Here is a 13244-nt window from a genome sequence, read left to right as displayed (position 1 = left end):
CCACCCCACTCACGTGATGAAAACGGCTGTATCTCACATAATTTCACCGGTTGGCACGGGCCCCACTCTGTCGGTCTGTGAATCAGGTAACCACAATATGAAACTACTGACACTATCTGTTTCCATCTCTTCACAGGCTCTGCAGCACACAGGGCCAGGATTCAGTCTCCCCTCTGCGCCTGGACCGAAGCACGGTACAGGGAGCTTGTTTGCCTCTATACCCCAGACACTCACTCCTTTGGAAGCTGTCATCTGGCCAACATATCCATGGCTATGAAAAGCCTGCTCCTGCAAACAGAAACGTGTACAACAGTGTTCACACTGCAGCACTGTTCACAACAGCCAAAAGGTGCAAACAGCCCAAATGGCCATTAACAGGTGAATGTTTAAACAAAATGTGGTTTACAGTACACACAATGGAATATTCCTCAGCCATGAAGAGAAATGAAGTCCCGATACATGCTACTCCGTGGATGAACCTTGAAAAGATTATACTGAGTGAAATACGCCAGCCACAAAAGGGCAAATATTGGATGATCCCACTTATATGAAATTGGCAAATGTTATTAGTGGTTACCAGGGGTGGGAGGAGGGAGAATGGGGACAGAGTTTCTGTTAATGGTGGTGGAACGATTTGGAAATGGATAGTGGTGAACATGTTGAACTTAAGCAATGTTACTGAATTGTACATGTAAAATATGTTGAACTGGCAAATGTTTTGTTAAATATGTATTTACCACACACACACACACACACACACACAAAGCCTGCCAGGGTATTGGGAAAGTTTGAGGCTTCAGAAAGGACTTGGGGGTCTTGACACTGAGCATTCCCTTCTTCCTCTTTGGCAAAGTTAGTGAGGGGTGGGGAGGAGGCAGAGGATGGAGGGTGGAGCTGGGGGTGATGATACCCCGTCATTCATTTTATTCGTTCATCCGGTATTATCGAGCCCCGCCTATGTGCTCAGCACTGCTCTGCACACAGCAGGTACGTTGTTGTGGCTGATTGCCACCAAGTCGATTCCAACCCATGGAGACCCCATGTGTGCTATGTAGAACTGCTCCATAGGGTTTCCAAGGCTGTGACCTTTTGGAAACAGAGGGTCAGGCCCTTCTTCTGAGACACCTCTGGGTGGGTTTGAAACACCAACCTGTTAGCTAGTAGTTGAGAGCTTAACTGTTTGTGCCACCCAGGGACTCTGTACAGGGGCTATAACAGTGAACAAACTGACAAAGTCCTGAAACTCTTGGAGTTTACAATCCAATGGAGAAGACAGCCAATGAGTAGACAAATTACATACTATCATGAAAGGTAGCGGTGGCTAGGAAGGGCCTCTCTGAGGAGCTGACATCTGAGCAGAAGGGAGGAAATGAGCCATGTGGACATCTAGGGCAAGAGTGGTCCGGGCACAGGGAACCACAAGTGCAAAGGCCCTGAGGTGGGAACCTGCTTGGTGTGCGAATGGCACAGCAGGGAGGTCGCTGTGGCTAAAATTGAGAAACCGAGAGGTAGAGGGGAGGGAGAGGGGGTCAGCCAGATGGGTGGGGCCAGACTGTGTGAGGTCTTGTGGAGTCTGGAGAGAACTTGGACCTCCAGTGAGGCAAGAAGCCACAAGAGGATTTTGAGCAGTGGAGTGACTTGGTCTGGCCTGCACTGTAAAGGCACCACTCTGGCTGCGGGTTGCTATGTGGGGAATAGATAGTGGAGCAAGGGTAGAAGCGGGGGAACAGTTAGGAGACGGCTGCTTTGCCCCCATGGGGGATGAAGGGGTCGGGGGCCTGCTTTGTGGTGACAGGCATGGATATGTTGACAGGTGGTCTGGTCTGGTCAAGTCGGCCAATGGCAGTGGATCACCAACCTTGCAAAATGGGGGGGCACTCTTTGTGGAAATGTAACCCAGCACTAGTACTTTGGTAGGTGGTGAAGTTCGAAAGAGACAGGGCCACCTCCCCAGTTATTTGGGCTCCTTGCTGCACTCCTCAGGCCAAGATAGCGTCTCCATACCTCACACAGGCCACAGTGGCATACGCGTCCCCTCTACCTAGAGCGTTCTTCCCCACCTTCTTCATCTGCTTAACTCTGCTCATCCATTAAAAACATTAGGCTCAGTTTAAATACCACTTCCTCAGGGAAATTGTCCCAGACCTCGCCTGTCCCAATAGGGCAGATCCTCCAGGCATATGCTCTCCTGGTTCTCTGTGCTTCTCTCTCATGGTGTTATCACAAGTGTCGTTAATTAATTAACGTACTCAGTTCTTTTGTGTTTATCTCCCCCAGTGGCTGTACGCTCCATGAGGGTGAGGACTGGGTCTATTTTTCATCCCTCCTTCTTCAGTCCCTAGCAGTGTCTGTCCCAAGTAGGCGTTCATTCATCTTTGCTGAATGAATGAATAAATAGGCAAATGGGCAGTGGAACAGGTAGCAGAGAATCAGCAGGAGAAGAAAGGTAACTCTTAAAGAAGAGATGCAAAGAGGAATAGGACTTGTATCAACTAGAAACCAAGGGACTCACAAGTACCTAGGTACCTAGTGTGTAAAGCATCAGAAGTCTGCCCCCACCTGCAAACACATTCCATCTTGCACACACACACACACACACACACACAAATAGCAGTAACAGCAGCATCTCCCAATAAGAAGCATAAAGACAGGCTGACAACATAAAATTTCTATTCAGCACACTTAACTGAAATTGGACCAAGACCAGGGACAAATATTTCGATGGCCAGAATTTGTTCTTGAGACAATCCATTCAATCAATTAAGCCTCAGTTGAAACAAGGGTCAATCTTGATAGAAATTATGACATGTTCAACTTGCTTTTAATGCCTCTAGCTTTCATCCTTCAAGTCCTTGCCCATACCTCTTCCTGTCTTCTCCTCCAAGCCCTAGCATTCTTATTTCCTCTAAAACCGCATGTGAATAAGTATAGTAATAATAAAAACATTTAAGGAAAGAGTAGGTAAAAATTCTGTCTACAGTGTAAATGGCTGATAAGACAAAGTATTACTCTTAGCAGGAGCATTTGCTCTTTGGTTGTAATAAACACCTTATGCCATGGGAACAAAATTCCAGTAACAGGATTCCAGGCATCAGTCAAGACATCAAAGAGGTCATCCGTTTCTTGTGATTTGCCATCTCACAAAGGTTATCCAAATCTGTCGTTCACTGAACTTGGTGGGCACCTGATATGGCTCTTTTAACACAACAGTGTTCTGTCAGAGACAATTTTATTTATTATTTTTTAAAAATATTATACTTCAACCTTCTCAAAACTATTATCAAATAATGTATGTAGCAGGCTCTGGATGGTGCAAATGGTTTCTGTTAGACTACTAATCAAAAGCTGGTGGTTCAGACCCACCTAGAGGTGCCTCAGAAGAAAGGCCTGGCAATCTGCTTCCAAAAAGCCACCTCCTTGAAATCCCTGTGGAGTACAATTCTATTCTGCACACATGGGGTGGACAGCAACTTGTTTGGTTTTGGTTTGATGTATATAACACACACCTCCATTCCAGCCTTCACCCCACCCTTCCCTTTCACCATTGATGATACATTGTATCCAAGCTGCCAGACCAAAGTTGCCCCTGTGTCAAACATCCTGCTTTGTGTCAAGCAGGCTTGCGCAAGGCAAGTATGAGAACCTCCTGGTTTACTAAGCTATAACAACCAATGAGAACTGACTCCCAGTTCAATACCACCTGCCCTGGAGCCCATGCTCTACCAGCAGCTGTATTTCTTGGTCTTGAGTGGTTGCTGTGTTAACTGAGAAAGGGTCCCTGCCTTGAGGTCTACGAATGGGTTTCAGGAGTCTGAACCCCTGAAATCATAGAGTCCAAATTTGATAAGTATTTTGCAGAGAGAAGAGGGGGTCTATTGTCCCCATCAGATCCTCAAAGCAGTCCATGATCCCCAAATGTAAGAAATCACTGGTTAGATGGACAACGTAGATATTTCAGATCAAAAAATTTACTTTGGAGCAGCCCACCTCATAACTGCCCTCGCTATGTACAAGGTGTTAAGGGCAGAGCTGACTACAGACTATGTTTATTTCATCACTACGGACAACCTGTTTATGTAGCTCATATTCTGAAGTGGATTTCCTGACACAAATTATGCACTTTGGAGGAAACCTTTGAGGGCTCAACAGAGAAGTTACCAGATGAATTTTGGGCAGTGAAGCACGGGTATGGTGGGACCAATCATCTTGCCATCTAGAATCTGACCTTTTATTTTCTCTCATTGAAGCAAGATTCTGATAATGGAGCCTAACATGAAAGTTTAGCCTCTGGCTTCCATGTCCCAGGTGACCTTGAGCTTGGTGGGGGGTGGGGAGGGGAAGAGATAAGACCTAGAAAGCACTGTCAAAAGCACAGGGTATAGGAATGCTTCTGCTTATCTGCCCATCTATTATGTCCGTATTACGGTTGAGATTGAAATCACTCGGCAGCCACACGTTTCAGATTGAGGTCACTCCTCGCTGCCTTAAAGGTCAGGACAGCCACTGTGCTGACACAGGTTCTCCCCCTGACAACCTGCCCCGCATTAGCCCTTGAGTCATCACTTCTGGATGACTAGGCTGACAAAAACAAGGTTTCTTGGGGTGAGTTGACTTGGGGGAGGCAGGCTGGCAGGGCAGAGAGTGGTGGAGCAGGAAGGCCACTGGGCTTGGAACCCAAGGATCAGGGTTTGAGTCACTGCTCTGGGAACTTGGGCATGCCATGTTGATCATCTTTGGGCCTCAGATGGAATTAGATAAGATGGTGCCAGGAGCTAGTAGGTGCTCCATGAATGTCAGTTGGGTGCTTCTGTGCAGGATCCACACTGAAGGCAGAGGTCTAGGTCCCAATACAGGTGTGATTCAACCCTGATTTTCATAGTCAAATGTCTCCAGAGGTTGTATATGGAGGCTGATCCCTAAACCTGTAGAGATTTGCATACTTGGATCATTCAAATATTTATTTGGAGCTACTATCTGGGAGGGCCTCTGGATGGCAAACAGTTAAGCACTTGGCTGCTAACATAAAGGCTGGCAGAGTCCACCCAGAGGTGCCTGAGAAGAAAGGCCTGGTACAGTGGTGTCACTAGGAGACGTGGTGCAGACCACAGCAGGTGACACTGTCAGAGGGGGTGACACCAGAATGACTGTCTATAAGATTTTTGTGCAGTGTTTCAGCACAGAAATTTATTACTTTTTATAAAAATATCCCCGTAGTCAGTTATCACAACAAAAACATTTTTTGGAAGCCCAGCTTATGTACGTCCAAATACTTACAAGGCTAAACTCTATGCTAATTCACTTTCTGAACTTTCTAATGCGCTGTGGTCAGAGCTGTCGTTATTACCCAATTACAACGACACTTCGAATCAGTTTCATCTGACGTGCTACAAGCACGTGCTGTTGTTTTCGTTGCTGCAGGTGTTTCAGTGATTTTGTCAAAATTTCTGGCGTTTTAGCTATAATATTGTGGTAATTATTGTTTGTGAACCTGTATCGGTAACTTTTTTGAGAATGAAATAGTAATTAAAGGAAAAAAAGGAGTGAGATACGGGAATTATGACTTATAAGTAAGATTAGTACAAAAAACATTGCTAATAATTCAGTGTGGTCTGGTATGGGAGGAGGTCCATGCGGGGAGGTGACACCATGAGTTACTGCACTGGGCGACACCAGCCCTAGCGACACCACTGGCCTGGTAATCTACTTCCAAAAAATCAATTGAAAACCCTATGGAGCACAGTTCTACTTTGTCACACAGGGTATCACCATGAGTTGGAACTGACTCAATGGCAACTGGTTTGGGTTTTGTTTTAACATCTGGGATGTAAGGCACTGGGGGGGGTCAGTATTAGAATTTTCGTCTTTCATGCAGGAGACCTGGGTTTGATTCACAGTCAAGGCACCTTATGCACAGCTATCTCCCACCTGTCAGTGGGGGCTTGAGTGCTGCTAGGATGTTGAACAGGTTTCAGTGGAACTTCAGACTAAAATGAACTAGGAAGAAAGGCCTGACAATGTACTTCTGAAAATCATCCAGTGAAAACCCTGTGGATCACACCCGTCCAATCTGCAACTGATCATGGGGATGGCGCAAGACCAGGTGACTTTTTGTTCTGTTGCGCCTGGGATCACCGTGAACAGGGGCCTACACAGCTCACAACGACCATCCGTAATAGTGAGGAAGTCTGATAAGATGCCAGCTTAGTTCTCTGTATCCCATCTTCTCCTGCCAAAACAAGTAATAGTTGGCTCCCAGGGGTAGAACTCAAACCATCTAGGTTTCTCTTAAGAAGTGGGAAGCAGAGAAGGGGAGGACAGGGGGAAGAGTAGGCGTTGGAGTGTGTGACAGGAAGGTAGGTCTCCACAGTTCTGTACCTCGTCACGAGGGGGCAGCACCAACTCAGAACTGCTGTTGGCACAGCCCTCGTGGAAAAAAAAATTTTTTTTTTTCTGAAGTTCACCTAAATGCATTCAGCGAAGAAGAAGAAGATCTTCAACGAGATGGATTGACACAGTGGCTGCAACAATGGGCTCAAGCATAACAATGATCATGTGGATGGCGCAGGATGGAGCAACGTATCGTTCTGTTGTACATAGGGCCGCTATGAGTTGGAGCCCACTCTGGGTCAGAACCAACTCAGCGGCGCCTAACAACAACAAGTGCGTTCAAGATTGGCATAAATTCCAGCTTTGGAGGCAGCAAAGGCGAGTTTGAGCCCCATCTCTGCACTTAGCTGCGTGACTTCGGGCAAACCATTTAACCTCTTTTGAGTCTGTTTCCTTATCTGTAGAATGGGGATAAAAATAGTACCTAAAATAACAGAGTTGTTGTGAACAGAAAATGAGGCAAATGTTTGATAAATGGCAGCCACTACCATCCCTGCCCCAGCAAGAAGTTAAACAGCATCATGCTCTTACGCTACATCACCATTACCTTGCACCTTCTATTCTCTCTCAGGAGTGCCCCTAACGCTTATTTAATACGAGCGTCTAGAGACACGTCCGGGGCATAGGCGGGGGAATGGGAAGGCAGAGGGAAGGTCCCAGGGTGATTTTCTAGGACCAGATCCAACTTTCCCCCATCCTTCCTGTCCTTCTAAGCCTCCTTCTTCTCTTCATTTTCTTTCTTCTAGCACAGGATTTTAATTTTTTATTTACAAATATATATTAACCACCTGCCAGGGTTAAATGCTTGGCTGCTAACTGAAAGGGTGGCAGTTTAAACGCACCCAGGGGCTCCGTGGAAAAAGGACCTGGTTGAGACCCCGGCCTCTGGGCACCATTACTAACCCCTAACTTGTAAGTAGAGTAGCATGAGCCACCTCCCCTTCTAACTGGTTTCTCCAGGTATTTTTTAGGCAATCAGCCAACTTCCTGCCCAAGATAAGAGAAACAAGAGGTTGGGGGTCTGCAGACCACAGAACCAGTTAAGACTGAATCTGGCCCACCTGACATGCTCAGAACCATCAACCTCATCCTCTGGGTGACCCCAGAATTTTTTCCTGCCTGATGTAACCAAGCTTTAGCAACCCAAGATTGAGGGAAGACTTTCAGAAGCGAGGGGTCTGAGCCTAAGATCTGGTTTGAGACACCACCTCCGCCCCTCTTTGGACTGAGCAAGTGCAAATGACTGAACTGCCCCTGGAACGTCTTTTTCAGGCCAGACCAATCAATGACCTTGCTCTTTTCCCCCCAGGACCCTTCCCCTAATAAATACTGTTTTGGCCATTGTTCAAGGAGCCATCTTGGGGATGCAAGTCCAGATGTGCTCCTTTGCTTGGCCAAGCAAATAAAGCTTTTTCTTTCACTTTCACCCATTTTGTGTCTCTATGGTGGCACAGAGCAGACTTGGAACAGTCCGGTTATATGGTGATCTGCTTCCATAAAGATTATAGCCTAGAAAACCCTGTGGGGTTCTGCGCTGTCCCGTAGGGTCGCTATGAGTCAGAATCTACTTGATGGCACATAACAACAGGCGGGGACAGGTGCGGGAGCAATGCAAGTGGCCATCTGGACCCTGCTCCAATGTCCATTCTGACTGGTGAGTGCCTGGTCAGTATTTTGAATATTGCCCCTGAGCAGGCTTGTTGGGCTCCCCACAGAATGGACTGGAGGGGATGGGGAGTGTGGCTTGGAGGCTGAGTTGCAATTCCCAATGACGGTTTTCATATTAGAACCTGGGGTTTCTTCCAGGATTGGTAATGGGTCTTTTCCAAGTTGGTGCTCCAGAGGCTGGTGCATTCCTGGCTGGATGCCCAGTTTCTGAGGGCATACAAGGCATCCCAGAACACGCTCAGGAAGCAGTTTACTCTTGTGGGACCTGGAGAAGCAGAATCCTGTGTCCCCAGCTGGGAAACCCAGGTATAATTCACCGTTCCTGAGTTTTTGTTTTCATAATAGAAGCTTATTCTGGCTGACTTGGCAAGAAATGAATTTGTTGGAAGGATATTGTGTGGCTCATGGAATGGAAAAGAAGGCTGGAGAACAAGGCAGTTCTCAACCACAGGAATTCCCTGTTCGGGGCTTCATAGTTGGAGTAGAGGGGCTCCAACTACATTTTGAGTCTTTCCTTCACTCAGCTGAAGAGTGAAATTCCCAGGAGAGAGTCTGATTGGACCAGCCTGGATCACATGATTATACCTTGGCCAGGCACCTTGATTCGCAGGTTTGCACAATGTGAAAGAGGCAATTTTTGAAAAGGAAATTGAGGTGTTTTTACCAAAAGAAGAAAGAATAGATTCTGACTGGCAAAAAAATGACCACTGTAACCACCTGCATCCCAATTCTAGACCACAATGCAGAGACGCTCCGTCTTCGGCCCCCGGGGATTAGCCCCAGACAGAACTAGGTCTCCAGCCTGATAGTGCTATAAACATCCTAACCTCTATGCCTGTGGTTATAATCTCATTTGGGAATGAGCTGTTGTTTTCACGTTAATGAGACAGGATTAGCGTGGGGTCTTATGTCTTCAGTCAATCTGTTTTGAGATGTAAAAGAGATTAAACAAGCAAGGGAGAGAAGTAGAGTTGGGAGAAGAAACATGCCAAACCACATGAAGATCATCCAGGACCAGAAGCTCAAAGAGACAAGGACCTTCCTCTTGAGCTGGCACCCTGAATTTGGACTTCTAACCTCCTAAGCTATGAGAAACTTGCTCTTGAACGTAGAGTAGCTAAAGTGAAAGGAAGAAATGATGAAATAAAAGAGTTGAACGGAAGATTTCAAAGGGTGGCTCAAGAAGACAAAGTAAAGTATTATAATTAAATGTGCAAAGACCAGGAGTTAGGAAACCAAAAGGGGAGAATACGCTCAGCATTTCTCAAGCTGAAAGAACTGAAGAAAAAGTTCAAGCCTTGAGTTGCATATTGAAGGATTCTATGAGGAAATCATTGAATGAAGTAGGAAATATCAAAAGATGGAAGGATTACACAGTGTCACTGTCCCAAAAAGAATTGAGCCACATTCAATCATTTCAGGAGATAGCATATGATCAAGAATCAATGGTACCAAAAGAAGAAATCGAAGCTGCACTGAAGGCATTGGAGAAAAACAAGGCTCCAGGAATTTACAGAATATTAATTGAGATGTTTCAACAAATGGATTCAGTGCTAGAGGTACTCACTCATCTATGTCAAGAAATTTGGAGGAGAGCTACCTGGCCTACCAACTGGAAGAGATCCGTATTTGCGCCCATTCCAAAGAAAAGTGATACAACAGAATGCAGAAATTATCGAACAGTATCATTAATATCACACACAAGTAAAATTATGCTGAAAATCATTCAAAAGCAGTTGCAACAATACATTGACAGGGAACTGCCAGAAATTCAAGTTGTACTCAGAAAAGGAGGTGGAACAAAGGATATCATTGCTGATGTCAGATGGATATTGGCTGAAAGCAGAGCATGCCAGAAGATGTTTACTTATATTTTATTGACTACACAAAGGCATTCGACCTTGTAGATCATAATAAATTATGAATAACATTACAAAGAATGGGAATTCCAGAACACTTAATTGTGCTTATAAGAAACCCGTACATAGACCAAGAGGCAGTCTTTCAAACAGAACAAGGGGATACTGCATGGTTTGAAGTCAGGAAATGTGTGGGTTAGGGCTATATCCTTTCACCATACTTATTCAGTCTGTATGCTGATCACATAATCTGAGAAGTTGGACTATATGAAGAAGAACAAGGCATTGGGATTGGGGGAAGACTCATCAACAACCTTTGATATGCAGATAACACGACCTTGTTTGCTGAAAGCAAAGAGGACTTGAAGCACTTACTGACGAAGATCAAAGACTACAGCCTTCAGTATGGATTACACCTCAATATAAAAAAAAAAAAAAATCCTCACACCTGGACCCAATAAGCAACATCATGATAAACGGAGAAAAGATTGAAGTTGTCAAAGGTTTCATTTTACTTGGATCCACAATCAACACCCATGGAAACAGCAGTCAAGAATTCAAAAGACACGTTGCATTGGGCTATCTGCTCCAAAGGACCTTAAAGGGTTGAAAAGCAAAGATGCACTAAGGTGCGTCTGACTCAAGCCACGGTGTTTTCAATCGCATCATATGCATGTGAAAGCTGAACAATGAATAAAGAAGACCAAAGAAGAATTGATGCCTTTGAATTGTGGTGTTGGTGAAGAATATTGAATATACCATGGACTGCCAGAAGAACGAACAAATCTGTCTTGGAAGAAGTACAACCAGAATGCTCCTTAGAAGCAAGGATGGTGAGACTACATCTTACATACTTTGGACATGTTGTCAGGAGGGATCAGGCCCTGGAGAAAGACCTCATACTTGGTAAAGTAGAGGGTCAGTGGAAAAGGGGAAGGCCCTCAATGAGATGGATTGACACAGTGGCCGCAACGATGGGCTCAAGCATAAGAAAGATTGTGAGGACGGTGCAGGACCCGGCAGTGTTTTGCTTCGTTGTACATAGGGTCACTATGAGTTGAAATCGACTCAACGGCACCTAACAACAGCACTAACCAAAAAGGTGGTGGTTTGAACTCACTCAGTGGCACCATGAAAGAAAGGCCTGGTGATCTTCTATCTTAAAGGTTGTTGTTGTTGTGTGCTGTCAAGTAGATTCTGACTCACAGTGACCCTATAGGACAGAGTGGAACTGCCCCATAGGGTTTCCGAGGATGTAATCTTTACGGGAGCAGATTGCCAGGTCTTTGCTCCTGTGGGACCACAGGTGGGTTCAAACCACTGATCTTTGGGTTAGCAGCTAAGCTTAACCTTTGTGCCACTAGGATTCTTTAAAGATTCTAAAACCCATTGCCATTTAGTTGATTCCAATTAATAAATTACAGCCGAGAAAATCCTGTGGAGCAGTTCTACTCTGTAACATGTTGGGTCCCCACGAGTCGGAATCAACTCGATGGCAACAGATTTACAAATACATTTCCTAAACAATTTTAGTTTTTAGCATATTTTAAGTCAATTCACTTTTTTGTGAAAGTAAATTATTTGTAAAAGAACAGTATGCCACTATAATAAATGGAAAGCCACTAAACCTATTGAAATAAATGTATACCAACTGAAGTTAAGTTTTATCCAGGTATCACCTGACATTATCCTGCATTCCAGGCAGATGTGGCAGTTGAATTGGATTTAGAAAAACGGGTAGGATTTCAGAAAAACAAATGTGACACAGAGTCACGCTTCTCTTGTCACTTAGGTCAGAATCGCCAGGGGAGCTTATTAAAAATGAGGATTCCTGGGCTCCACCCAAACAGACTGAAAAGATGAGAGAGGGATTCTAGGCAGGGCAAAGGCTGAGGGAAAGGAAAGTGCAAAATATAGTCAAGGATGTGAACTAACCAGCCTGGCCACTACACAGGGGTTGTTACCCAAAGAGGAGGGATGGACAGGGTGTCAGGGCAGGTTGGTGGCTAAAGGTCTGGTGCTCTGGAGGCTATAGTTTCTCAGCCTTGGTGCTACTAAAACTCAGAGTTGGATAATTCTTTGAGGTGGGGGGTTGCGCTATGCGTGGTAAGACAGCAGCATCACTGGCTTCTACTCTCTAGATGCCAATTGCACCCTCCCCGCCCCTCAAGCTGTAACAACCACAGATGTCTTCAGGCATCCCTGAATGTCCCCAGAGGAACAAAATTACACCTGCCCCCTGTCGCCGCCCCCCCGCCACACACAATTAAGAACCTCTGATCAGGGAATGATTTAAATTTCTTATTTGGTTGTTGTTTGTTCCTTCGACTCCTGTGTTAGAAAAAATTATGTTAAGCTGCACTGAACAAAAAACCCAACTCATAGTGGCTTAACCAAATAAACTCTTTTCCACTTTCACGCAAAGAAGTCTAGAGGCAGGCTTTCCAGAGCTTTTTATCACATCTCTGCAGTGTTACCAGGGACCCAGAATCCCTTTTCCTCTCGTGTACTCATGGTTGCCTCATGGGTCCTAGGAAGGTTGCCCCACCTCCAGCATCATGTCCAACTTCCGGGTTGAAAGGAGAAAGGCATCTGCCAACTGAAACAGCCCCCCCCTCCCCGCCCCGTAAAGAGCTTTCCCATAAGCCTACCCAGCAATTTCTGCTTATGTCTCACTTTCCAGAACTATGTCATCCCTAGCTGCACAGGAGGCTGGGAAACGTAATGTTTTGTAGCAGGGCATGCTGTCATGCTGCACAAAACGAGGGCTCTGTGAATAAGGGAAGGGGGAAAACGGTTTAACGAGGTGGGGGGCATTATTAGTCTCTGCCACTGCTCCCAACCTTGGTTTCTAGGCACAGCTACAAGCTCAGCAGTCTCTTTACAAAAATCTTGCAAAATAAGCCAGACAAGCCACATAGATAGCACTGGAATTTATTTGTGTAGATTTTGCTAGTGAATTCTAATAAAGGAGGCTCCTTATCTCTGTACACTGGTAGATTGCTCAAACCAGGGTCAGGTTTCTACTTTATCTTCCTGGAAGCAGATTAACTCGAACGATATACCAGTGGGATGAAAAACAAGGTTTTTAAGAGGGATACCCCTGTCTTCCCTTTATATCCCATCCTCCCACCCCCTGGTACCCAAAAAAGGCCAGTGAAATAGCTGGTCATGCGCGTAGCAAAAATTCCATTAAATAACTCCTCTACACACTTGCCACAAAGCCTAAAATACCACCATTAGTAACTCATTCCTTTGGGCCAAGCATTTCTCTCCCTATTGTTGTTGTTCCTTGCCACTGAGTGGGCTCTAACTCATGGCGACCCCCAT

The sequence above is a fragment of the Loxodonta africana genome, chromosome 10 (genome assembly GCF_030014295.1).
Source record: "Loxodonta africana isolate mLoxAfr1 chromosome 10, mLoxAfr1.hap2, whole genome shotgun sequence".
NCBI lineage: Eukaryota > Metazoa > Chordata > Mammalia > Proboscidea > Elephantidae > Loxodonta > Loxodonta africana.
This window is presented reverse-complemented; position numbering follows the sequence as displayed.